The sequence below is a fragment of the Stegodyphus dumicola genome, chromosome 9 (assembly GCF_044657685.1).
Source record: "Stegodyphus dumicola isolate Sdum_Otavi_A_Nest chromosome 9, ASM4465768v1".
NCBI classification, from domain to species: Eukaryota; Metazoa; Arthropoda; class Arachnida; order Araneae; family Eresidae; genus Stegodyphus; species Stegodyphus dumicola.
In genome coordinates this window covers 154352312-154380200 of record NC_140776.1, presented here as the reverse complement: position 1 = coordinate 154380200, position 27889 = coordinate 154352312, and the positions used below count along the sequence as shown (strand labels likewise).

General features: G+C 31.7%; 1 protein-coding gene and 1 long non-coding RNA gene across 2 annotated transcripts in view; one reads left to right on the top strand and one right to left on the bottom strand.

The window, feature by feature from the left end:
- LOC118183576 (uncharacterized) overlaps positions 1–27889 on the bottom strand; it is a 363019-nt gene that overhangs the window by 322182 nt on the left and 12948 nt on the right. The gene's annotated exons all lie outside the window — the stretch shown is intronic.
- LOC118200703 (uncharacterized) lies at positions 1208–7336 on the top strand. The gene is made up of 4 exons (XR_015043120.1): positions 1208–1354; positions 2430–2539; positions 4926–4968; positions 7105–7336. It is a non-coding gene; the product is annotated as an uncharacterized LOC118200703 (long non-coding RNA).

Here is a 27889-nt window from a genome sequence, read left to right as displayed (position 1 = left end):
ATTCGTCACTTTTACGCATATTATACGAATCCGAATGTTCTGAAAGAAACTACTGCCTTTATGGTATATTTCATTCGTCACTTTTACGGATATTATACGAAGTCTAAAAAGATTGAAAATGAAGTTTATTAATTCAAAATATTTAGTGTATTTCTGGCATTTCACTTTGTTTTCCTTGTCCACGAACATGAAAAAAGGGGCATTCATATATGAGGCTAAAATTTTTCTATAAATTTTAACATGTGAGCTAAATCTTTACGTGCATTTTTGCAAAAAATTATATTTTCTTAATTCAAACATCTTCAAAATAACTTATTTATTTTCTTATATCAAATTTGTTATTTTTATTCATATCAACACTTATATTAATTTACACAATTTAATTTCTTTTATGAAAATCCTATTACCCATTTAACTGGAATAAGCTGTATATTAAATTTGTGTACTTACTGAGTTTGGTACAATACTCTTCTTATTTTATTTAGCAAACGTGGGCAATTGAATTGGAATAAGACTAGCAAATCTTCCATGTCGAGGAATAGAATAATAAATACAGCAGAAGATGCTCGAAAACGTTTAACTTCTTGAACAATAGTTTAATGTAGACCAAAGGATCATTAATTATAATCAAAGATATACTAATATTTTTATTTAATAATAATAATAATAACTCTACGAAATTGCAAGCTGAATCCTGATATTTTACATATATTTCAGTTCCTTTAATCTTTGTTATGAAAATCATATGAGGCTAATTTTTTTTAATTTTGTTTAATGTACGGAAAAAATGATATAGCGATTTTAATAATTTTTATATGAGGAAAAAATTAATAAATAATGTAAATAAATAATTATATTATATTTTATATTTTTCCTGAAACAGTTAAAGACATTCTTAATATGGAGATCTACAGAATAAGTACAAGGGTCCAGTTAAATGAACTCAAAATTTGCATAGTTAATTTTACGCTATAAAAATTAACCGGATTTACGATTATACACTGAGCATGCGCATATACAGACATTTCTATTTTTCGTAGAAAAATTTAATTATTACCTTAATACAGAGATGCTGTGAATATAAATTTATATAATGCAAAAGTAAGTTTATTTCATATGCTAATTTAGAGGCTTTCTTAATATGTTTAATTATAAAGAAAAAAAAAGCGTTGCAATTCTTGTTCACTGACCAATGGCAAAGCAGACACTTTCTACTTCCGGTTGTGGCGGGATATTTGTGAAGTCAGCACTCAGCAATGGCGGTCGAAAAGAATGGTAAAGTCGCAGAGTGCTGTTTGTTCGTGGATTGGCGTTTGTGACAGAATCCATCGAAGTTACTAATTATTTGAAGAAAGTAAGTGAATATTTTATATTTTCAGTGTTTAATACTCGTACTTTTTTCACCTACATAAAATTTTATAAATAGCGTCTGTGTAGGAAATGTGATTTTCCATGTGTTGTTCTTTTGTGTACGTGCCTAATGATTCATTTTCAGGATTTGGTACTGTTAAATTTTGCACTAGTCTGTTTCTTACTGTTTGTGTCACTCCTTTTTGTATGTGTCTCACCTTTTTATAGTTATATTATTTTTACTCAAACGTTTTAATATTTATCTTAAAGCATACTGTAATTAAGCAGGAAATAGCTTTTAATGGAAAAAGAAAGGCAATATTAACATGAATAATTGTTCAGAAATCTGTTATGGAAATGTTATCTACCTTATGCCAAAAAATAAAGCATGTAACCTTCATTTATTTATGAAATTCAAAATTTTTTATTTGCTTAGTGTTTTCCCTAAAAATAATTTAATTTCTTATTTTTGAATTTAGTTTTATAAATTTGCTTTAATATATAATCTTTAACTCAAAGATATTGTGCTATTAAAAAAGGAAACTTTATGCCGTAGAAACACAGGTACTTTGTTCCAAATCTGTGTTCATTTTTTTATATATATACTGAATTTTTATGCACTAGTAATTACTGAAATATATCCTTTCATGAATAATAAGTAAGTCCTAAGTCCTTTCATGAATGCATTTCTTTTTTGTTTGTTTGATTTTGTTGTTTTAAAAGATCTGCCATAGTTAAAGAAAGAAAATAAAGTAAGAATGCTTTACTTTCAGTTTTGAATAAATTTATTACTATTTACTGCAGCTTCAAGTTTCTCTAAACATAATTTTCGAAGTCAAAACTTGATAGTTATGTTGATTATTAGACTTGCATGAAAAAATTTATTGAAAAATTAGTATTTGATCTAAAATACCTTAAATTATTTGAATTATATTTTACTAAATCATGTATTTTGATATAACTAGATAGTTAAAAAAATTTTAATTGTAAATGTGCAGAAATGCTTATATAAAACCAAGAAATTGTTTATATTTTTGTTGCTTTTTCCCTTGTAAATTAATTATATATATATATTACAGTCTGGGGAGTCAGCACCCTGCTGAATTGTAGTAAACGAGACGTCCAATCTACTAGACCATCAAAGATGCAGATTTGGATTTTCTATTTCATAGTTATTGAAATCATAATGGTATGTTTGTTTAAATTAGTACTGTTTATGAATGTGATAAAAATAAATTCTGATAAGATAAATGATTTATTTTCTATTAATTATGAACTGTAAATAATGTAACCAATTTTCTTCATGGTATATTTACTAAATATTTTTTTTGTTTATATAAAAGGGAGGTAGTCTTATTTATACAATTCTTGCAGAGATACCAAGAAATAAAACATTTCAGGAATTTTCACTCAGTATATCTTGATGTGTAAAATCGTGTTGTTCAATGCCATATTACTTTTTCACAGGAAAGTAATTTTATTGATCAAACTTTTTTAAGAATGATTACAGTTTCTAAGCTAACTTAAAATTTTCAGATTTAGAAAATGTATGTTTAATGTAGCATTAGTTTTCCATGGAATAGAAAAGGTTTTCAAAATGTTCAGTTGTTAGAGGGAAATAATATAAATGAGATTGTCCTGATACAGTTTCAGCTGGAAATGAAACTGAATTTTCGGATAGTGAAGATTTCATTTAAGAATTCTGATAAAAGTGATTAATGTAAATCCTCTGCATTTAAAAATTCTAATAAAACTGATTAATGTAAATCCTCTGCATTTAAAAATTCTAATAAAACTGATTAATGTAAATCCTCTGCATTTAAAAATTCTAATAAAACTGATTAATGTAAATCCTCTGCATTTAAGAATTCTAATAAAACTGATTAAATGTAAATCCTCTGCATTTAAGAATTCTAATAAAACTGATTAATGTAAATCCTCTGCATTTAAAAATTCTAATAAAACTGATTAATGTAAATCCTCTGCATTTAAGAATTCTAATAAAACTGATTAATGTAAATCCTCTGCATTTAAGAATTCTAATAAAACTGATTAATGTAAATCCTCTGCATTTAAGAATTCTAATGAAACTGAATAATGTAAATCCTATGATTCATGTAGGTATTCTTCTGTTATCAGGAGATTCAGAAATGTGTGTTTATATGCATGCATTTTTAAATGTAGGTGCTCGTGTGTGCATGTGTATATTCTTTATGTATGTATGTGTATATGCGCATACATGCATATACACATGCTTACATATCTACAGTGGAACCCCGAGATACGAGTTTAATTCGTTCCAGCATTCAACTGGTATAGCGAATTTCTCGTATCTAGAAACAAGCTTCCCCATTGAAAATAATGGAAATTCAGTTAACCCGTTCCACACCCCAAAAAATATCAACATTTTAATATCAAGTCAATTTTTCCTAATAAATAACACTGGTAAATAATATAACAATAGTTTAACTTTGTTACCAACATTTTAACTCATTCTCATTAATCCACACCAACAACAGCTTCTCAACATCTAGGAGTACTTTTATGGTGCTTGGAAGCAACGATAATTCTTTTGGCTACATCAGGTTTCTTAATTTCTTCCTGCTTCTTCAGAATAGTATAGATTTTCGATGTTGAAAGGCCGCAAGTCTTCGCCAATTCCGTCACCATGCTTATGTTTATCTACGATTTCTTTCTTGATATCGACGGCCATGGCCTCCTTATTTTTCTTTGCAACATTATCTGAGGCAACAATCTTCTTGCGAGGCATCTTGAAATAATTATTTTCACGTTAAATGTCAAAACAATTAACTTGCAAGTGCACAAACACGTATATAAAAGAACACTGAGTGATCTGATGAGGGGATTCCCCGAGTTGAGCCGGATAGGGAAATGGCGCCACCCATACCAACAGCCTGGCTCATTGCTTGTTACTCGAATTAATCTCGTATTTTGCTCATACTTTCCTCGTATCTCGAGGTTTCATTGTACATTTCTGAATCCCATCCTAATAACGGAGGAGTACCTTTGCCAGTATTGCAACAGAGCTAGAATGAATTATTGTGTTAAATATGTGGAAATTGCATGCTTAAAGTACTGTTATTTTCTAAAAATATTATGTATGTCTATTTTACAAGAAGGAAAAAATAGCTAAAAGCTGTTAATTTACTCGGATTTATTAGTCCAAAGGGGCTTTGTCCCTAAAGAACTATTGTTTTTGTTTTGCATTGGTTCACTATAAATATCTGTTTCACTTTTCAAACTGTTCCTACCAAATGTTAGAGTCCCTAGTGTGGGATTAATACTCTCTATCTTAGTGCCCTCTATAACCTATGTTAGGGTTAACCTGTATAACCTACAAGGATTGCCAGTTTAGGCGAGATATCTAGGTAGTCATCATAATACGTACCATATTTTTTATTATTTTTAAATTAAATTGAAAGTAATAAACTAGTTTTCAAGAATGGAGTTAAACTAGATTTGCATTCAACTCTAATTTATTGTATTAATGATGTTTTGCTGTAACAAATATGAATTTTTTGTTTAAGTATAATAATTTAAAATGTTTTTTCTAGAGAATGAAGTACTGCCACTAAGGTAAAGGTGCTAACTTGCAAGGTAATTTTTCTATTCTACATTAACTCAATCTTTGTCCTGTTACAGATATATTGGCAGAAATAATGAAAACCTGACATTCAAAAAGAAAAATAATAATGTTGAATGTAGTATATTAGATGGTTAACTGAGGTTTGGCAACTCATTAATAATCTTACACATATTGAGTACGAATAACTTTGACAATTACCGGTATTTTCAATAGTATAAAATTAGGCAAGAAAGCAGTTTTAGCTTAGCACCGATTTTAAATACAACTCTCTTACCAATATTGGTTTGACGAAGGTAAAGTATAATTGAATTTAATAAGTTGGAAATACTGTCTGTCTTTCCATGAGTTAAAAAATAATTTCAAATAAAACTTCTTTTTTTCAGTTTTTCATGTTATTTGTTTAATGTTATTGTAATCTAATTTATCATATTTAGTCACATATTCCATCCCTCTTTGCACTATAATATATAATTTAAAGGACTTATCAGTTTCAGCAATATTTTTTTTACCAGTATACATTTTTACCATAACTCTGTTTCTAAATCATATCCTGAAAAATTAAGGAGTAAAGTACACAAAGAAGGAAAATATGCAAGTAAATAATGGCATTTAGTGTTGTTTATGTGTCTAATATTTGTACTAGATTGTAAAAGTTATATAATTCTATTAGCTTTTTTAAATTATTCTTTTTGAAATTCAGGTGCTTCTTTGCACCCAAATGGTTAAAGCCCTAGTGTGACTTTGGTACTTTGATTTAACTTCTATTCCTAATAAATAATCCAGCTGCATACAGTTTACTCAATTTCTGCTATGTGTAAGGTAAACAATATTAGCTTTTTTTAAATATATCTTTTACAACTATTCCATCAGGTAGATTTCTTTCATATTTTGCCTTAATTGAGTCATCCTGCTAATTAAGAATTTATTAAAGTTAATATGTTAAGTTTTTGTGTGTATAATTCATTTTAAGTATGTGCAAGCAAATGCATACATTAACAGTTACGTAGAATTATGTTTTGGGTATCAAATTCAGAAAATTTGGGGCTGTTTTTAGAAGATTTATTAATGATTTATACTATATTAATATTGGTAAAAAAATTCTGTGGCTTTTATATGAGAGTATATATTTTAAAATAGCTGCATGATATGGTAGAGGTAAAAAGCTTCATGTGGATCATAAATTAATATTATGTGGCAATTTTTCATTTATTTAATAAAGAAAATATTCAAGCCACAATTAAAATTTTTTCACTGGATTATTTGCATACAAAGTTTGCAGCAAATATTTCCTGCAACAGAAGTGACAAATTTTATTTTGCCAAGACAGGAAATTTAGTTAGTGAAAGCAGTAACCCTATTTTGAGATGTTAAACAGGAAGGCAAATTTTTGAATTTAAATTGATTTTTGAAGGAAGACTTATTTAGTCTTGCTATCATTCTACATGGCTCTTAACTTTTTTATGGTATTTATAATTTTATTGTTATTCAGCATTCTGTTTGCTTAGAATGCACATGAATGTAGACTTGAAATATTTTATATTGCAAACTGAGATGCCATTGTTATCATAATTAAAGATTTTTGCTCTGATTTTGGAGGAATTTACTGATAATACTTTTGATTGTGTATTGGTTTCTGGTTTATTGAAATGTGTAAAATAGCCTGTTAATGCATATACGTATGTTAATGACATGTATATGTTTATGAAGTATTCTGTTATATGTATATAGTGTTGTGATTAGTTTTCTGCTTACTCTTTATTTAAGAAAAAGTTATCTGTAAGAAAGCGAATATTCTTTACTATATGTAGGAGTAAAATTGAAAAGGCTAATGCAATATAATTAATACAAAATTAAGTTTTTTCTCATGTACTTAAATACAAACATAGCCATTAAAGACTTTCTCAACCTTGCAGTTCTAAACAAATCTTAAGTATTTTTCACTTGAAATTATAGGCATTGTGTAAGGTATATAATTGAAGCTTACTGTGTGATAGTGTGAAATTAAATTTTTAATTACTTAAATGTAAATTTTTAAATATGAAATACTCAGTGCATTTTATATGCATCTTTTAATACTTCAACTATATTTAAAAACTGAAAACATCTGAAGTGTGAAATTATTACAAATTTTTCTTTTTCTTGTTTAGGAGCTGTTCTCAAAACATTGGGTGACAAAGAATTCACTTTTACAAAAATCGAGCAGGATATTAAAGACAGCGAACTATAGAAAAAATATGGCGAAGCTGCATGAAGTCTGTTGAATTTTATTATTGAAAAAAATATACTCTTCAGATTTAATGTTAATTTTCATTGTTTAACAGTAATTGCAGTTTTTGAATACCTGTAAAATAAACCTAATTCTTAAATTAATTTCATGTGTATTTCTTTTGCAAGTATTACAGTTCATAATACTTCAAACAACTTGAAATTTTATACTTGTTAATTTATGTGGGATATGTTCATAATAATTTTATAATTTAAATAACTCATTGTCATCATATGAGCATAATCTAAAATGCACAGCGTTTGACAACAAATTAATAAAAAATTAGCCAACTTCTAATTGCTTTCTTTTGTCCAGTTGCCTCTTTTTAAATCATTTAATACCATAAAGCTATTTGATGAAAAAAAAAAAAAATTGGTATGTCCACATCAACATGCACATTTATAATGATGTTATAGAAAAAGTCACATGAGATAAATATTAAATTATTCCTAAACAAATTAACTTTTTGAAATTTTATCTGGTATATAAGATAAAATAAAGAACATATTTAGGTAATTTTGAATTTGCATAATTTTATGAAATTAACAGTTACCTTGTAAAAGGGAACTTTTTAAAAATACCTCAATAAAGCATTTCTTTTGTAGAGGTGAACTTTTAGTACTGATCTAATATATTTAAAACTATGACCTTTTTTTCCCCAAGTTCAGGTTTATTCTTTAGATTATGTTCCTGCAAATTTAGTCCCCCTCTCATAAATGTGACGATGACTTTTTTCCGAAAAAAAAAAAAAAAAATACACGCAAAGGATCACGGTATGATAGGTATACACTGATACAGGCTCTTTACCGAAACACACCGAGAACTTCTAAACAGTAAAAAGAATACCTAGAGACTCTTTCACGGTAGCAGTGTCATTTCTTTGAGTTACATTAAGAAATCGGCTAATATATGCAACCAGCTTACAATTCTGAATAAGCCCACCTTTTACTGTCAACGTGTCTGCAGTTATTTGGAGTTTCTCATTCAGATCTGGCCTTGCTTACTTTATCAATTATTTTGCCCATATTTATTCGTAATTCTCTGGCTGGATCTTTTGTTTCTTCTTTTGTCAAATTTATTATTGAAGCTATCGAGAAATCTACGATCATATTCTGCATAAAGCTATTTTCGGCTATCCTAGAGCTTTCGTATGCCGCAGCTAACTCCGATAATTGTTTCAACGTACCTAGATTCCTTAGTTTAATCTGCGGTAGCAACCTCGACATTATCCTTTTGTATGATTCCTGTATCGGGTTTCTCTCCATGTAGTAATCCGAGACATTCCACTTCCTGATTTCCCTTAAGAGGAACACGCAATTCCCCCCCCAACCTGATATTTTCAGAATAATCCCAACTACAAACAAACTCTGTTTACTGGGTTAAATGCTTTAATTAACGCAACGTCAAACTTGTATGTCTCCCTGCCGTGTTTACCAATCAAAATTTTTACGATGACTTTAAGCCGCTAATTACATTTCCCTTTTAAACGGACGTTGCTGTCGTAAACTTCTGTTGCTCAGAAACTGTATATACTAGGAAGAAGTCTTCTAGCTTTACCACAAAACTTACGACAGATCTGCCACCAAAACTGACGAGTGGCTTCATTGAAGCTTTCATAGCACCTACGAGATGCGTAAACTTATAATCGGGCCTTATGGGCATTTTACCAGCTTGTAACCTTGCAGGAGCTAAATTAAACTTGCTCTGTCTCCCCGCCCATTCAACTGCGCACGTTGGGCTCCAATGTTCAGAATCTAGTTTCTTTGAATGGTTATAAGGCATTTCTCCCACTTCCCTAGCGTGCCTTCGTGGTGTAATGGTAGCACACTGGGCCGGTATTCCAGAGGTCCGTGGTTCGATTCCCGGCGAAGGCGGTTGCTCATTTTTCATCTCTCCGGCCTTCAAACAAATCCTAATGTCTCTACAGTGGCACCCGAACTAAAAAAAAGGGTTGTGGATGATGATTCTCCGCACCCAGGATTTGGTGACTAGGTCCCCTAAAATCCTAGTCGCCCTTTAAGAAGGGGAGTATATGAGGTATTTTTCCCACTTCCTTAACGTGCTTTCGTGGTGTAACGGTAGCACGTTGGGCCGGTATTCCAGAGGTCCGTAGTTCGATTCCCGTTGAAGGCGGTTGCTCATTTTTCATCTATCCGGCCTTCAAACTAATCCTAATGTCTCTGCACGGTTACTCAGAGATTAAGAGGAGGCGATTAATAGCCTCCTCTTAATCTATGAGTAAAGTAACATCAATAGAAAATATGCTTAAAATAAACGTTTTTATTATTTCATGAGCCAAACAATCCACACCTTGTGCAACAGCTGTAATAGTCTCCGAGACTTACTTGAATCAAGGACTCAAGAAGTTATATTTAAAATCTGAGTTTTGCAAAACAAAGCGCTCCTCCTACAAGCTCCGTTGAGGTCCTCAATTTATGCGAAGAAATATGGCTAGCAAAGCTAAAGCTGATTAAAGTAACTCAAAATCTAGGATAATAGTAGCGACTTAATTTGCTTTCTCTGCCAAAAGCTCTTTCTTAAGCTGAAAGACTCTATTCTAACTGGTATCAGCTTATATTTAGTAGCGAGCAGGCAAAACTGGAAGTGACAAAAAAGGCAAGAAGAATAAAATAATTGTTTAAAAAACATAAAACTCTACTATGTTATAATTAAAGTGACGTAAGAATACGGTAAATCTTTTATTAGTTGTTATTTTTGTCATTAATTAATTTAGTTATTGTGCGAAGAAATGACTTGAAGGAATATTTTATTTTTAACCAAATGTGTGAATATAACCAAAATTGAATTCAGCGTTATTTTAAAATAAAATATTAAATAAGTAAACAAAATATTTACTTCTTTCCACACATTAAGTTTTAGGTCTGGAGAACAATATGTTTGTGGAGTTTAAAACACAATTCAATTTGTTTTTTAAACTCGACTTTAGAAGCCATCTGTTTATTACTTCGTGTGTAATGAATCCTGAGAGTGACATGCTGTCGACATTTGCTCACACGGTAGAATTCCAAATATTCCTGCTTTGCTGCATTGAGAGAAAAACTTAAATAAATGACTCCATTTTGGAATATATAGCAGCACCCATTCAGGGAATCCAGCAATATTGTAAATGATGTCATCTGAAAAATGCGTATATTTTATAACGGCAAAGTCAATGTGAGCTTGCAGGGTTGACTACCCAGAGAAGAGAGCAAGTTATCATGATTTAAGGTACTTTCATGGAGGTTGTTTTTTTATAGGAGCTAGTGAGATAGGTCATAACATTTCGGAGATACTAGTATATTTTGGATTTCGACAATTTCAAAAATATGCTTCGAATTCTATCTATTCGATGCTTTCTATTTCTTGGTACTTCTATATTCGAGTTTTATTTTCCTATCTTGTTTCTTGTTTTCCATATTTTATATTTAATTATTTTTTTACATGAGAACCTAAAACACACAATACATTCAAAATGAGAAAGGAAAATAATAGAAGTTAAAAACTTACTTACACTGGTGTGCAAAAATTAAGGACGAAGTCGAAAAATTAGCATATCAGCTGAACGAAGAGGCAGAGCGGACAGAAAGACCAATCAGGAGATTAAGTAAGGTGATGTACGGTAGCACATGCGCAGATATGCAGGTAGACGTAAAGGGGGATTGTCTGAGTAGTATAAAGCATGTTGTCGGTGTAAGATCAATATTTATGGCAAAGAGATTGCACGCCGTATAGCAGTTAAAATCACACCGAGTTGCTGCCTCAGCAAGAAATGGCGAATAATCAATCTGTTAGACGACATCTGGATGCTTTTACCCGAGGTCGAATCATTGGGAAGTTGGAGGAAGGCCGCAGTGTGACAAATGTGGCTGCAGAGTTCAGAATTGCTCACAGCATCGTTTCACGACTTTGGAGACAATTTCAAACTACAGGAACAGCTATCCGGGGGTTTAGTAGTGGTCGTCCACGAGGAACCACACCCGCAGATGACCGCTATATTGCCTTACAGGCCAGAAGAAACAGGCGGCAGACAGCGGGAGAAATCGCTAGACACAGGCGACTGGACGACCGATATCGCGTTTTACCGTGGCCAGAAGACTGCACGGTGGTGGTCTGTTTGCACGACGCCCTGTACGGTGTGTACCTCTAACGCCTGCCCATCGGAGAAGGCTTTCTCTGTGGTGCCGGGAACACCGGAATTGGAGAGACAATGAATGGGGACGAGTACTCTTTACGGATGAGAGCAGATTCAGTCTGAGTAGCGATTCTCATCGCATACTCATCTGGAGAGAGCGGGGAAGCCGCAATCGTCCCTCGAACATCATTGAAAGGGACAGGTATGGAGGTGGCGGTGTTCTCGTTTGGGGAGGCATCATGCTTGGTAGTCGTACAGACCTTCACATCTTCGACGCAGGTTCAGTCAACGGGACCCGTTATTGTAACGAGATTCTTCTTCCATATGTGCGTCTTTTTAGAGGCGCTATGGGTGTGCAGTTCCTTTTCATGGACGACAATGCACCATGTCATCGCACAGTAGCTGCCGAACAGCTCTTAGAGAGTGAGGATATTGAACGTATGGATTGGCCGGCACGATCTCCGGATCTCAATCCCATCGAGCATGTATGGGATTTTCTAGGCAGACGCTTGGCAGCTCGTACCTTACCACCAGTAACGATTCCGGAGCTTCGATTGGCGCTGCAAGACGAATGGACAGCAATGTCTCAACAACTCATTGACACCCTCATTCTCAGCATGGGCAGACGCTGTGAAACCTGCCTAGCAGTCAGGGGAGATTATATCCCCTGTTAAAGACCGAATGTTTCTTGCTGGACACCCATCACAGGGATGTTTCGGCCTTCAGTTGCATTGCGCTCCATGCTACTTTTTCAATAAAGCTTCTTTTTATCCCTCTAATTTCTCTTTTAGTAAGTGTTGCTTACATTACTCATGTCCTTACGTATTGGGGATCTTACGGTATTAAATGTGTTGATTTGGAAAGCTTTTGTACAGAGTTATATTGAAAAAACAGTCTCGTCCTTAATTTTTGCACACCAGTGTAATTATACAGTACGTTCTAAATGAGAAAATAAAATAACAGTAATAAAAAACTTACTAAATTGTGTGATTCAAATCTTATTTATTGCAACAACTTAAACATATATGGCACTTTATGACCTCTCTTTTCGACTTTCACCGGAGCATATCTGTGATTGTCGACATACACCGGTGAGGGTCCGAATATACAAAAATGTAGTGCAATATTCGGTCTTTCACCGACGTATTTGGTGAATGTTGACATTCTCCGGTGAAAGTCGACATTCTCCAATTTCGGTCTTTCACGGTAACATATACACTACGTAGCTTTTTATTTTATTTGCAAAGTCGCATCTCGTTAGAAAGCATATAAACTAAACGACACTCAAGTTGAACATAAGCGAATTATCGCTGTGCCCAGTAAGCAGACAGAAAACTTAAGAAGGGTGTAAAAGACCCTTTTATAAAAACTCAATAGTAAACTAACGGAAGGCATTCGTTGTGCTTACAAGACCAACCAACCTTTATGGCGCAACTTGAAAAGTAATGGATTATTTATGTAATGGATTTATTTCAAATTAACACAGCAGGCAGATTGTTATCGAAGATTTGAAGTAGTAACGTGGCCTTCAGCTTATAGAAAACGCTCCAATTAAACAATCTAAAACCTCCTTTTAAATACTATCTCTTTCTACCTCATTTGAGTGAGTGCGAACTACAAATTTATATTCTGGCAGGTAAAATATAAGGAAAATGAAAACAAAGCTATTTAACGTAAAATAACTATTTAGATAAAAATAAATATGCCCTTAGACATTAAAATTTATGCGTTTACATTTGCAGGAGATTGTCAGCGAATTTGCATGCCAAAACCATTCTTCTAAATTAACTTAATCACCTTCTAAAAATATGAACAGTAATATATTATATTTTAATACTTTTATGTAATTAACCAAAGAAAAATCCCATTACCTAAACACATACTAACCCTGAACTTAATTTAATAACAAGTCCAGTAAGATGAATAGTTCGGATAATTGCAGGTTTACTGTATAAGACTAAAAAAAAAAAGGCCAACTCTTTGTAAGCATGTGATTTTGCGTAAATCAGAACAGCTAAGTACTGGTTTCATTTCATCACAAAATGTTATTATAGATCGAAGTTTTGTTTTCGGAACTACATCCAAAAACAGATTAGTTTCCTAACTTTTGGTCTAATCCCATTTCCTTTGAGGCTTTACTTTCATCCCAAGCCTAAGTTTCATCCCATCACAAAGTCTTATTGAGAAGAAATGTTTTCTTTTCCTAATATCTACAAATCTGCTTGCTTTCTTTTAATCTACATATATAGAATCACTGGGTTTAACAAAACTTTAATAAATATGCTTGAAGCCACTAAAAAACGTTGAGTTTCTTGCAAAACGCACTAGCAAAACGCTTGTATCGTTTTAGGGTTTGATTTCAGCCCATCGCGATAACAGTTGTGAAAGAAACATCTAAATTTATTTCGCTGGAAATGCACTTAAAGGTATGGCTGCGTAGATATACGCATATGTAAGAACTTAAATGTATGGCTGTACGTTTATTGGTCTTTAAACTTGTGTGTCCGGGCATGTATTTATAGTTGTGTATTTTCTGTAATAACACTTTTCTTTAAAACATTTAGTGTATTCACAACTTCAGTAAACGCTTGACGTATGAACATCTCAGCATCTTTTATAATTTTCGTACTAAACTTAAAGGTTTTTAGCTTTTAATTTGCAAAAGAGAGCTCTTTGTTTCACTTGAACATTTGGCTGCAGGTACGACTGTACGGCTATAAGAAATTCATAAGCAGATTTGAAAGAAACTGATTTGTATATTTAATTACAGTAGTTAAACAGCATCCCTGTAAAAGTAAAGGTTCTAAAACGGCATCCAGAAATATCATCCTTCAAAATGTCAACAGTACATTTTATTACTTAAAACATTTAAAACGAACATACAAAAATATTCTGTATGAATACAGATGTTCAGACCATATCTAAGCAAATATAACGTTCTTTTATAAATCACCAGAAATATATTTAAATATTTTAATTGCTCTCTCACTTTGATGTAGTATATTCTAATCTCATTCTTGCAGGAGTTAGAATTTCCTTTTCATATAACTGGAAATTTCCTGATTTACAGTTGTATACTGAAATATTAATGACTGAATATGTTGTTAAATCCGCTCCATTTACAATACATTGAAAAACCTTTGAAGCCACAGCCTGAGTAGTCGCTGATAATAAACAGATGGGTGAACCTAATATTGTGTAACGCTGGGAATGCAAAATAATGAAGGCATCACACATTTAAGGGGACTCATACACCTTAAACCCCTCATGATCTTCGAATATGTGACTGTTGCAAGAACTGGGATATTTTATTTATTTTAAAAGCAATTACTTCCAACTTGTTACAGCTGACTACATAATATAGCTGTTTTGGAAACTAGTAACCAGAAAGTTTATGTTGCCACAAATGTTTTTGTAATTTAATCCTCTTTGTGACAAAATATTTCGCCATGTTTCCAACTTGCGCGCATGATATTTTAAAAATGGCTAATGGTACATACTTGAAATTCGATGGAATTCTTTATATGGGCACTATTTTCTAACTGAACCAACAATCTGATGAATATTTTAATAATGAAAAATTTTATGGACGAGAACATTACAATTTTTTTAATAAAATACATTTTATAAACTCAACTCCAAATAAAATAAAAATTTAACATGAAATTTTTAGAATTTTAGGTTCACAGTAGTTTCCAAATGTTATAAAAGCTATATATTAAATATGGAATTAAATTATGAAACAGAATGTTTTAAACTGTGCGCGCAAGGTGGAAACATGACGCAAAATGTTGTCACAAAGCGGCTTAAATTATAAAAATATTTGTGGCAACACAAACTTTCTGATTACTATTTCAGAAAGCAGCTATATTATGTAGTCAGCTGTAAAAAGTTGGTAGTAATTGCTTTTAAAATAAATAAGTTATCCCGATTCTTGCAACGGTCACCTATTCGAACATCTTATAGGTTTTAAGGTGTATGAGTCCCCTTAAACCTGTAAATTAAATATGACTATTTATTGACAAGTTGTATTAGTACACTATTGATTACCTTTCAGTTACAGTAAGTAACTGCAAGTTACTATCCGTTGTGCCCCGCAAACATTTATTGATTAATTAATGTCGCAAAATCTAGTGAAAATAGCTGGTATCGGCATTGGAGCATCAAAATTCCATTACTCTGGGAAATACAAACTTTGATTAGCGATCAATGTTTCACACATGATTGGTAAAACGAGTATACTAAATTTTTCTCTGTGGAAACTGATGGTATGAAAAATAACACTTTTTTGACTTTCTAATAATAGATTCCCTTCTATTCTAATCTCGCATCATTTTGTTATTTCAACACGCTGTTAAAATCTTCTTCACCAGAAGTACAATAAATCGGATTAGAAATATCGTAGCTCCAGCAATCGCGATTCCTGATGATGGAAGCTTTATAGTTAATTAACAGATAAATTTTCTTTTTTATATTTTTAAAAAACATAAAATTAAGTTTTGTTGATTTATTCATGTATTTTAATCATCTCATTGATTAAAAGAATTAAAAAATAACATGCTAAAATGAGTATTTTTAAGAAAAATATTGAATTTATTTAAATGAATACGTATAAGTCACAAATTTACTTATAATGCTCAGAAAAATAAAAAAGTTCTTCTTAAAGAGTACTTCTTCTTTTTGTCTATATCTGCGTAGTTAATATACTGCCAGGAAGAAAGGATATTTGATCAATGAAGGATAAATTTTAAACAGCTATCCAACGCATATATAAAGAAAGGCAATCCACGTATTGTGAGTTTTCGAATTTTCTCACGGATTGTGATCCCATTTAGTTAGGATATTTATAATTCTATTGCATTAGAATAGGCACAGAATAGAACGATATTTATTGCATACTAACAAATGCTGTCTAGGAATTTGCTTCAACTTCCATTTCTCGTGGGAATTTTTATTTTCAGTTATATATCCTATATTGACAAACAAAATACCAAATATTTAAATATAGGCTTTCCAATACCGAACTTGCCGAAGCATGTTAAAATACGTGCATATAACAATGTACCAAACCATGTGAAAGAAGAGCTGGTTCAGCGAATAGCATCCCCGAAGGGGAAGATATTTCTTCGTGTCTTGGGAGTACATTGATGTGAGCGTAAGCAAGTGCAGAAGGAGAGTTATGTTTTCATACAGCACCGCGGAGCAATTTCCATTATTTCTGCTGACAGTGGTTTACGGTTTTCTTCCGAATTACTTCTCTTTTCTGTGAATTGAAGTAAAGAAATCCATCCCATAAGTAGAAAGAAGAATAGTTGGAATCCTCTGCTCCATTCCATATAATCTGAGTTGCCATGGATTTTATTATTACTTTCTTTTATCATTATATAGAGTTTTAGTAAGGAAAAGTTGTCTTTAAAAGCGAAGATATCTTTCTCGAAGCATGCGGAAATATTTTACTTGTTGGATCTTATTGTGTTTCACTTTGCATGCTGAATTACGATTACAAGGGGCTAGCTTACACGTTCTTGATACTGGACGTATGAGTAAAACATTCTGCATAGTAGTTTCGGTGCATTATGAAAACACTACTAAATTGCTGTTATGTGGTTTCATGAATTATTCCTTTAGAATATGGCTATATTTTGAAGATAAGTTTAAATTCAGTTAAACTCAGGATAAGACTGGCATGAATTTTATATAAAAATTCATAGCGTTCAAAAGCTGGCAACTTTTTCTTTCAGTAAATAGCAACTATTATTTATTTCTTTTCTTTCCCATTTTTGCTCCGAGATATTCCGCAGCTGCTTTCCTTGAAATGCACAACACGTTTCTGAAAAACCATCATTAGCAGAATGGTGAGTATTGCCTAAATTTAAATTTTAAATTGGTAGGATTCCCTCTCACGTTCAGTAGTTGAGTATATAGAGTCTCACTTTCTTTGTAAGTAAAGTAAACTCATAAGCTCTAGAAAGACTACAGGAGGATAATTCCCTGTCTTAACTGTGGACAGAGAAAGTCATAAGAAGGGTGCAAATAGCCCTTTTATGTATTTGATCACAAAGAAGTAACACTAAAATAACTTGGTTTACACAAGCTAACACGTCTGGCTTAAATTAAACGAGTAACGTTGAACTAAAATCAAATGCAGTTAGGTTAACCTAACGGCCCACAGGATAAAGTGAAGCTCAGGAAGGCTCTGGTTTTATGAAACTGGCGAGACAAACTTAATGGCTAGAAGCACTCAACGCCACAGAATCAAGTCGCTTTTTTTAATATGCAGAACGCGCTCTAAACTCAATTCCACCATGAAGGCATGCAGAAAAGAGGGAGAAAATTAACTCATATCAGTTCAAAACAAAGGCATTACTCTGCAATTTTTGTATTTAGTATAACATATAATTTATAATTAAAAATAAAAATTACAAATCATAAGAAAATGATATTAAACTTTATTTAGTGACTTAAAATTGTTAACTGTTTTTGGTAAAGATTTATAAATAATAGAAATATTATGCAGTAATTTGGTTAAAACACATTTATCACCAACTACCACCAGTCTTCGTTCATTACGGTAAACACAGAAACTTTCACGTGATATTAATTTCAGAGACTGATTACTGATATTTCTGCCAGGTTTCTTTTTGTTGTTGGAATTTGTCTTAAACATATTTTCGTGCGAAAATAATACGTTTATGGTGCGTAGTTACAATTGTTTTTACACTGCAGAATTATTTTTTTTCTCTTTTTGTGTAAGTAGGAAACGTGAAAATGTGCAATGCTCGTTGGGACGCGAACCCTGGAATTCCAGAATCCACGTCGAGTATGCTTCCAGTTACCCCACTAACGCATGCGGAAAGGAGGAAGGAAACACTTTATGTACTCTCGTCTTTTAAAGAACGACTGGAGATTAGGCGACACAATCGCCAAATCCTAATGGTGACGAATTATCATGCACCACCTTTTAGTTCGAGCGCCACTTGGAGAGACATTACAATTTTTGATGCTAGAGACGTGAAAAATGTGCATTACCCTCGCCCGGACTAGAATCCTGGACCTCTCGAATACGCATCGAGTTTCCAATAACAACACGAAGGCATGCGGAAAAGAGGGAGAAAATGTAACACCAAGAATGAAAATTGTGCCTTAGAATTGATTTGATTCTTTATATTCGAAACTTCTCCAAATGATTGCGCTAAAATGAGAATGGATTGGATATTATCAATAGATACTGCATAATGAGTTTAATTGGGTACAATAATTACTTTCACATTAAGTTACTAGAAATGTTAACATTTGTCAGACGCCTATGCTATACATAAATATTTAGAACAATTCACCTAACTCAGAAATTATGAACTAAATCAGCGGTTATTAGACTTTGGATTAAATGATGCATATATATGTGAATAGAATAACCTCGAGACAAGGCAATTTGCATTTGTAATTGTTATTACTGTTATTATAAAAATTGTATTATGTTAATTTTTTTCAAAACGGTCCCATACTTGCTCATTAAGCATTCGTAGGTAATGGCCAAAGCAATGGGTCATTTTAACCATTTGCTCATTGAAATCATTGCCCAGAGAATACTACAGGGAAGGACAGATATTACACTGCGAGAGAGGAATAGATAACTATAAATGTCATCGTATCCAGGGCCGGGTATCCGTCATTGTATTCGGTATATGGCGTCCACGTCTGATAACAACAATAGACAACAGAGTGGCTAACTAGTTAATTTTAAATCCCCGTCTGATCATTTTAACAGCAAATGGAAAGATGTAGTCTTAAGGTCAAAATAAAATACAAGTTCACCCTTCAGTTTCTTTGTACATATTTCAGTGTTTTATGAACAGGAAATGCTAATTTGCACACGTACAGAGATGAAAAGAAAGGAAGAATTTAAAAAATGTATTTCATTTCGAAGATGTTCCTACAGACCGCTTGTATTAAATTATATAGAATTTCCTTAATTTAATAGAAAAATATTTGGAAATCATCCGTTTTCTTTACATCATTGGTATACATTATGCTAACATTTTACTGATAATATATTTTCATTATGCTAACATGTAAAAACTGACGCTTTATGTTATCATAATTTGAAAATTATGCAATAAATATATCTTACATGTTATGTTAAGATACAAAATATTGTTTAATTTTATTTCGAGAAAACATACTATGCAAGTTTACTGTACCTCTAAAATTTACTTTAGAGTTAAAAATATCCATATTTAAGACACTGGAAATTTTAAATATTTATATAGATGTACACTAAAAAAAAAATAAAAAAATAAAATTAATAAATAAAAAAAAAGGGTGGCAGTTCTATATCTCCCGTTTTACTGGGACGATTGACGAAATTCAACTTGTGATTTTCATGTCTCGAAAGCATGACTTAGGATATGTAATAGATTTATAGATAGCATTGTTCTAATATCGGTATTTTGACACAAAATCGGACGTTATCTGAAACCACGTACCAATTTGTTTCCATATTTCAATTCTGCGCCTCAAATTACGCCAAACTACCAAGTTTTGTAAAACTCGCAAGAGTAGTTTTTAAAAAATTAGCTTTCAAAATTTTAGCTCCTCAATGTTAATTCAATTTCGTATATACGTATTTATAAATCTTTTTTTTTTTTTTTTATTAAACTTATTTTGATTTTTCCTTTCCCATTTCGAAATTTAGGTTCATTCCAACTAAAATTCGCCCATTTTTTATGATTTATTTTAAAATTTGTATTTTAAAATAATTTTTATAAATTTCCAAACAACATTTTGAATTATAATGTATAAAAGTTTTACCATCACCTTAAATTAGACGTATTTCTGAGCATACCTGAAAAATACCTACGTTCAGTGCTATATATAAATCTAATATATATCCTAACTTGTGCTTTCAAGGGATGAAAAATGACATTTGAATTTTGTCAATCTGCCCAGTAGAACGAAAAATATAGAACTGCGATTTTTTCCCTCCATATTTAACTGGTCAAACCTTTTTCTGCTTCATTTTTTGAAAAATGAATATAATCATTTGTTTGTTTTATTTTTTGAAATCTATGTAATGTTTTACTAGATATAACTTTAGGGTCAATAAACATGGACAACAAATTAGATACCGAAATGCTTATAAATTTAATTTTTAAATCAAGAAATACTACAAAATGAATTTTTTCCTTATTTAAAGCATTTTTGCATTTGGACAATGCATTTTGACCGCCTATGACAAACGGTTGCGAAAGTTAACGCAGCAAAGGGATTTTAATGGATACATGCACGCTAATGTAACGTGTGTATTGATAAAGTCTAGGTATATGCACGAAAATATTGGAATGATTTTGGTAAGGCTGTTTCTAACGTCGGAATGATAGACAGAGAAAGAGAACTTGTTCAAAAATTCAAAAATCGTCACCAGCGTCAACTGATAGATGCTAATGGGTTAAGTCTAACATTTTTTGTGTTCTTTAGATACGATAAAGCATGTAATGATTGTTTTTACTTCCTTGTACGAAATAAAAAGGAAGTATTGTAATCGCGAAAAGTTTCAGGCAGCATATTTCAACGAAAATATCCATTTTGACCGCTATCGAATGCAATTTAACGATGTATTTGCGTCATATCTGTACGTAAGGACAGAATAAAATACTCTTTTCCTACAAAAAAATTATAAAACTGCTTTAAAATTAATTCTGAAGAGAATTTTTCGTGGCGTCTGCACGAACGTATGTACGCACGTGCGTACGTACGTATCTCGCATAACTCAAAAACGAGTAGCCTCAGAACGTTGAAATTTTGTATGTAGGACTGCTATAACATGTAGATGTGCACATCGTATTTTGGTTGCAGTCGGCAGCACCAAACGTATATAAATATATTTTTATATATATCCGCTCTATTACCCGGCTCGGTGTTCTCAGTTTCTTTATTCTTATATGTTTGTAAATTGTACATTTTTTGCTTTAAAAATGATTGAATTATGTTGTTTTTATCTTCCGGTTATGGATTTTATGCCTTTAGTAAATCTGTGTGCAATATTTTTAGAATTATCAGCAATTTTAAAGTTTTTTAATTGCCGCTAAGCCTGTTTTTAATGGCGGTCATGGATGTTTACATTTGAAACAGTAGACTAGTGGATTTGTTGCCAATCTAGAGAAACTTAGCTTCACAACAACAAAGATAACGCATTCATTTATTATTGCCAATTAAATCATGCTTAATTCTTTCTGGAATTTTTTCGAGGAAATAAGCGTTTGAGATTTACTTCGTAATTTTTAATATAGATATTTTGAGTTTTTATGTATTTTTGCCTTCTCGCGAAGTGAGAACTGAATTAATTCAATGAGAAATGCTCAATCGTCTGTGAAAAACTGTTTCTGTTTTGTTTGCTTAATTTCTTTTATACATAGTTCTAGCTTTATTATAGTATTTAAATAGAACATGTGGCAACGATTAGGTAATTCTTTAAATGATATACATTTTGTGCATTCTGAGTTATAATATGAATGAAATATAATACTGTTAAGTAAACCTAGCGCCAGACTGTCGCTATGGTAAACAAAGTGAATTTTAAAGAATGCATTTATTCTATCGTGGTTTATGCTCTGTCGGCGAAGTAGGTTTAATTCAGTCTAATAAGTTTAAATAAAATGCAATAAAAAATGCGTATAATTTAATATTCCGTACAAGGAAGTCACATGGTGTACACATCAGATTTTTTTTTATTGGATGGACTGTTTTTTTTTTTATTCGATTGCTACGTTTCTTTATTAAAAACAATTTATATTTATGTCTCTACATTTAAGAAGTAATATGCTGGCCGAGTAAATCTTCCAAATTGAATTTACGAAGTAGAAAATGGGTTTCCTTTATGTGCCTTCATTCATGCAATTTAATGTAGCAAAATAGCGTGACGGAAAACGACATAATGAAGTATAACCTTACGTGTTATGAAGTTAAATAAGAAAGTCTTAACAGTGACAAAACAAAATGTCAATTTCCTTGTGACGGATATTTGCATTAACGGCTTCACCTGTCAGCACTGTCAGCTACAGTGCGTGTGTTAAAAGATATCATTAACCAAGCTGCTTAAAAATACTAAAACTTGTCACGCATTTATCACTTTAGTATTAAAATTGGTAAGGTAATGTGTATATTTAGAAAAACATGCAAGTACTGTTTTGAGAATGGTGTCCACTTGCTGCTGCTTTCTTTTGTTATTATATGAATTACGTCGAAAACATGTTTGTTGTTAGAACTCTGCGTTTATTCTTAGAAAAATATATGAGAGAATACAATTTGAATAAAAAAGTAAGAAAGAATTAAGAAAGGCCTTTCAGATGTTTTTTTAAACACATTCATCTAGATTCTTCATTATTTAACTCTTTAAATGTAATGCAGGGCTCTAATATTTAGTGGCAACAATTTGAAGAGTGAAATGCCTTTTATAGTGGACGACACAAAATAGATAAACGAAACTGAAAGCCTTTCTGGAAAAATGGCCCGTTTGTGCTAAAAATAAATTCCTTAACAATTTCTTAATATTTAAGATTTTAAAATGTACTAAAATACAAGAACGAATTATTAGCATCACCGTTTCGTAAATAAAGTGATATACTTGGAAGAGAGACAGACCAATGTGAAATTTAAAATTAGTAAAAAAAGAATCTTTGATTGAATTTCAAGTAAAATCCATGCTAATCTAAGGTTGCATTTTCACTACTTTTTACCAATGATATGAGCTGTGTGATGGGACAACAAATATCTGCAATGTTAAAAAGAATCCCCACTTATCACTCATAATTCCCCACCAACAGCCGAGTGGTAAAATAGCTGAACTCTGCTAGTTCCGACCGGGGTTGGAATCCATTTGAACGGGCTGGCCGCATGGACGTTTTCGTAGTTTTCCTCATGTGTAACGTGCATACGACCCAGTTTCCTTTAGAAAGTTCTCCACGAAGGCATCCCTCTTCTTAGGCAGATATCTTTAGTATGCTTTGTCATAATAAAACTAAACTAAACACTCATAACATTCATTACATGTATTTAACCCATAACAGGGGACGTGCGGTCTGACAGACCGCGCCACATGTTCCTCCCATCACCCCTATTGCATGCTTTGTCCAAGTGAATGGATTCTTCCCCTAGCTTTACGTTTCGTGACCTTATTTCTGACCCCTTCTTATCGGAATGCTTTGGCAAGTGTATATGTTGAAATTCTTCTAGAGCGGTCTGTGAGACCTCACCTCCCTCTCAGTGTTACAATTTTCGGCAGTAGTGAAAACATGGCTCTGAAGTTAGGTCCGTGGAGATTCATTTATCCTTCTGATCCACGTTATGCAGAAGAACTGAAAAAAATTCTAGACGAAGTTGGAAGGGATTTTAGTGAAGAAGATGACTGTGAAGAAAATTTCTGCGAAAAAAAAAAAAAAAAAAAGGCGAGCAGTGGTTTTTGATGTCATCATTGCATCATTCGATAGAAACAGACTCGGAAACACAGAAACCTGAAATAATTGGTTTTTATAACAGAACCAAAGGTGGTGTTGATGCTTTAGATGAAAAATGTTCTGTCCATTCCTGTAGTAGGAGAACAACACGTTGGCCTATGGCTCTTTTCTACCGGTTAGTAGATATGAGTACAGTAAACGCATACATTTGCACCAAGGTTATAACCAAAACCCTGTTATGACCAGAATGGTGTTTTAATGACCAGAATTAGTCCAACCACTACTACACACGAGAGGGAAAAATCCAAGAATAAATCGAGAATTGCGCCTGACGATAAAGCGGATTTTAGGAAAAGAAGCTGAGTCTAAGGATGTGGAGCAGTGCACAAAAGAAGCAAAATTAAAATCAAGGAAAGCATGTCGTCTGTGCCCCCCCGGAGCAAGAAAAGAAAGACAGTATATTTATGTTTATCTTGCCAAGATCCTGTTTGTTTGGAATGTACGCAAAAGTTATGCAATGAATATGCTAAAGAAGACGAAAACTAAATTGTTTACTATCAGAAAATCAGTGAGATACTGATATTTTAGGTACTGTCAAAATTTTTCTGTATTGTGCTACATACAATTTTCTGCGGTTAAAATTTGCTTTGAAAATTAACTAATATAGATAAAATAGTTAATTCAAAATAGATGCATTCTTATTTTTAGTTTTATAGAATTTAGTGCAGCATATTATTTTCATCGAAAAATTTGAGGCTATGGGGAAATTTTCTGGGAAAACTTGAGTTTCACTTTAAAGTGTAAAAACATATTTTCTTTTCAGAGTAAAATGTTCAAAGAACATCTAAGTGAAATATCATGATGATATTTTAATTAGACGATTTTTAAAAATTTATTATAATGCGCGGTCTCTGAGACCGCACGTTGCCTGTTATGTTCAACTTTTTCACCTCCCCTGTTACCTGTTAAATATCTTTAATATTCTAATTAATTGTAGTACTATTATTTTATGGATAAAATTATGTTTAACCTTTAGAAAAATGTAAGTGAAATATTTTATATAAATATTAATGCATAAACTAATTAAGTTATATATACAAAAAAGAACAAGCATAAGTATCAGGGAAGAAACAGCGTTTTATTAAAAAGAGAGGGAAAACTTCATTGCAGAATGTGCTTTATGTATTAATTTATTATCCAGAAATAGGATTCGGAAATAAATTGCTAGCTAAAATTGATTTAAGTCACCTTTACGGTCATGAGGACTTCGTTTTGCCATACTGCGACATTCAGTATATTTAATTTCATAGGATTTAATTTTTTTTACTAGATTCCATTCTTAGTGATGTCGTTAATTTTAAAGCATTCATTTCTCTACAAAAATGTAAATTAAATTCCTACCAAAGTAAAGAAGATTCGTTGCTTTTTAAAGTTACTTCGTGATTCTTCAGTCTGAAAAGTGTGAAATCACGTTTTCACCTTTACAATTCGACTCAATTTTTCCCACTTGTAAGTAATTGTTAAAACGTTTCACTAATACAGAAGAATAAGATATGTGTTTTGACTTTTAGAAGTGTTTAATCATAATCAGTTTTCAAAAGAATGAAATTTTCAGTCTAAAGATTTAAGAATGCAGAGCTACTATTATTATTGGAATTTATTTTGGTACTCTTTACTGCTAGTTGCTTGGAGTTTCAAGCGGCTGATGCCATTTGTCGGATTGCTAATGAAAGCAAAAGATAACCCTGTAAGGGAAATTTTAAAATTTACTCACTTTAAATTAAATAAAACAGCAACACGTCTAAGTAGACACTTTGTTTTCCAAGCAACTGACAACAATTCTATTTTTGGTAAATTGTCAGTTGTTTTATAATAAACTTAAGAAGCGCTTCTAAATTAATTTGCATTTTAAGGCCTAGGTATTGATGATGAAGACATTTAAATCGTGTTTTGTATTGATCTGGATTATATACTATCTAAACAAACTTATTGAACATATACAAAAGATAGGTCATCAGAGATGAATTAAGTCTACTTAATTAGTTAGTTTAAGTCTTATTTGGTGAAATTTCACGTTCTTTTAAGAGATTAAAGAACAAAGTCTTTACAATAGATCTTTTGCAAAACTATAACTATATTAAAATTCTTTTTTATTCATTCTAACCAAGGGAATAAAAAATTACCATAAAACTTGTACTAAAACTATTTATTTTGAAATATCGTCACCCTAAGATATCATCAAGTCAGGTTTCAGTTATTAAGAATAGAACTACACTATAATACAGTAAAATTTCCATTATTTTTTTAAATTGTATATATGTTTTAAATAATTCCTAAAACACTTTGTCTTAAAACACTTTAATTTAAAATAAATTTATTTTCCAAAATCTAAGCCTGAAAAAGTCCTGTTTTTTGCGAGAAACTGGGAGGGGAATAAGAAAAAAAATTCATATAAAACTTAAGGGGATCCATATGGAATTATAAACATTTATTTCCTATTATCAATAAAATATTATGTTATTTATTTGTAAGATTAAATAAAGCAGCTACATAACCCATAAAGAAATAAAATTTGCTATCTCTCATTAATTTTTAAATGAAACGTAATGAAGAATTATATTATATGATATAAAATAGGTAAAAATGAATTAAAGATAAATTTTAGGAGAATTATTATCCCAGGTCTAAGAAATTAAACTAAGAAATATATGTTGTACTTCCAATAACTAGAAGTCATAACTCTGACTTGGAAATTTTATATTAAAGTTTTTTACAGATTTTACAGTATTCTTTTCTGATTCCAGAAAGAGTAGATATAATTTTTCAAACTATTGAAAAATTTCAAACTTTGATTGTGATTTCTTTCTGAAAATGGCATTAGAAAAGATTAGCAAAGATTTTTAATGAAGTAGAATATTATAACAATTTAGTTCTTCGCTATAGTATATTTAATTTTCTTTGTAGCGTATACTTACATGATTAGATACATGAAATGTTGCGAATTAAAATATATGAAAACTGCGGTAGAAAATTCGGCTAGCATTTCTTTATTAAAGGTATCCTTTGATAGGAAATAACTCATTCATTAGTACACTGTTGGGGTGGAATGTAATATTAAGAAATAGCAACTGATAACGAATTCTTTTAAAATGGAAAATGAAATTCTTTAGACAAATTAACCTGCTGCCATTCTATGTATCTGTTACGGTGAAACACCGAAATCTGGAGAATGTCGACTTTCACCGGTGAATGTCAACATTGGAGTATGTTCGAAATATTTTCCAAATACTCTTATTTCTGACTTACACCGGTCAATGTCGACATTCACCATGTACTAATGGTGAATGTTGAACATATAACAATATTATATTTTCTTCTCCGTAATTCAGTCGCGAATAAACGCACTTGAAACTTGAAATAAGAACTTAAGAACATGAGAACCTAAAACGCACAATACATTCAAAATGAGAAAGGAAAATAATAGACGTAAAAAACTTACTTAATTATACAGTACGTTCTAAATGAGAAAATAAAATAACAGTAATAAAAAACTTACTAAATTATGTGATTCAAATCTTGTTTATTGCAACAACTTAAACTATTATGACCTCTCTTTTCGACTTTCACCAGAGCATATCTGTGATTGTCGACATACACCGGTGAGAGTCCGAATATACAAGAATGTAGTGAAATATTCGGTCTTTCACCGACGTATTTGGTGAATTTTGATATTCTCCGGTGAAAGTCGATATTCTCCAATTTCGGTCTTTCACGGTAACATATCTACTATTCTAATAACCTAACAATCATTAGCAAATTGGCTATCACGCGGATATGTGTCCAATTAAAACGTTTCCTTACGCTTTTAATTAGACTGGGCTCAGTTGCAAAATAAAATAAATGCGTGGGTTTATAAGAATGTTACGGTTGAAGTTAAATACAGTCATATATAAAATAATTTTGAAAAGCAAACGTTAAAAAAATCTGAAAGCTTTCAGATCTTAATTACGCCCAAAGAAGCGTTTTTTTACATTTTGTGCGTTATCTTTATTTATTAAATATCATGTTCTTCGCACTTAAAT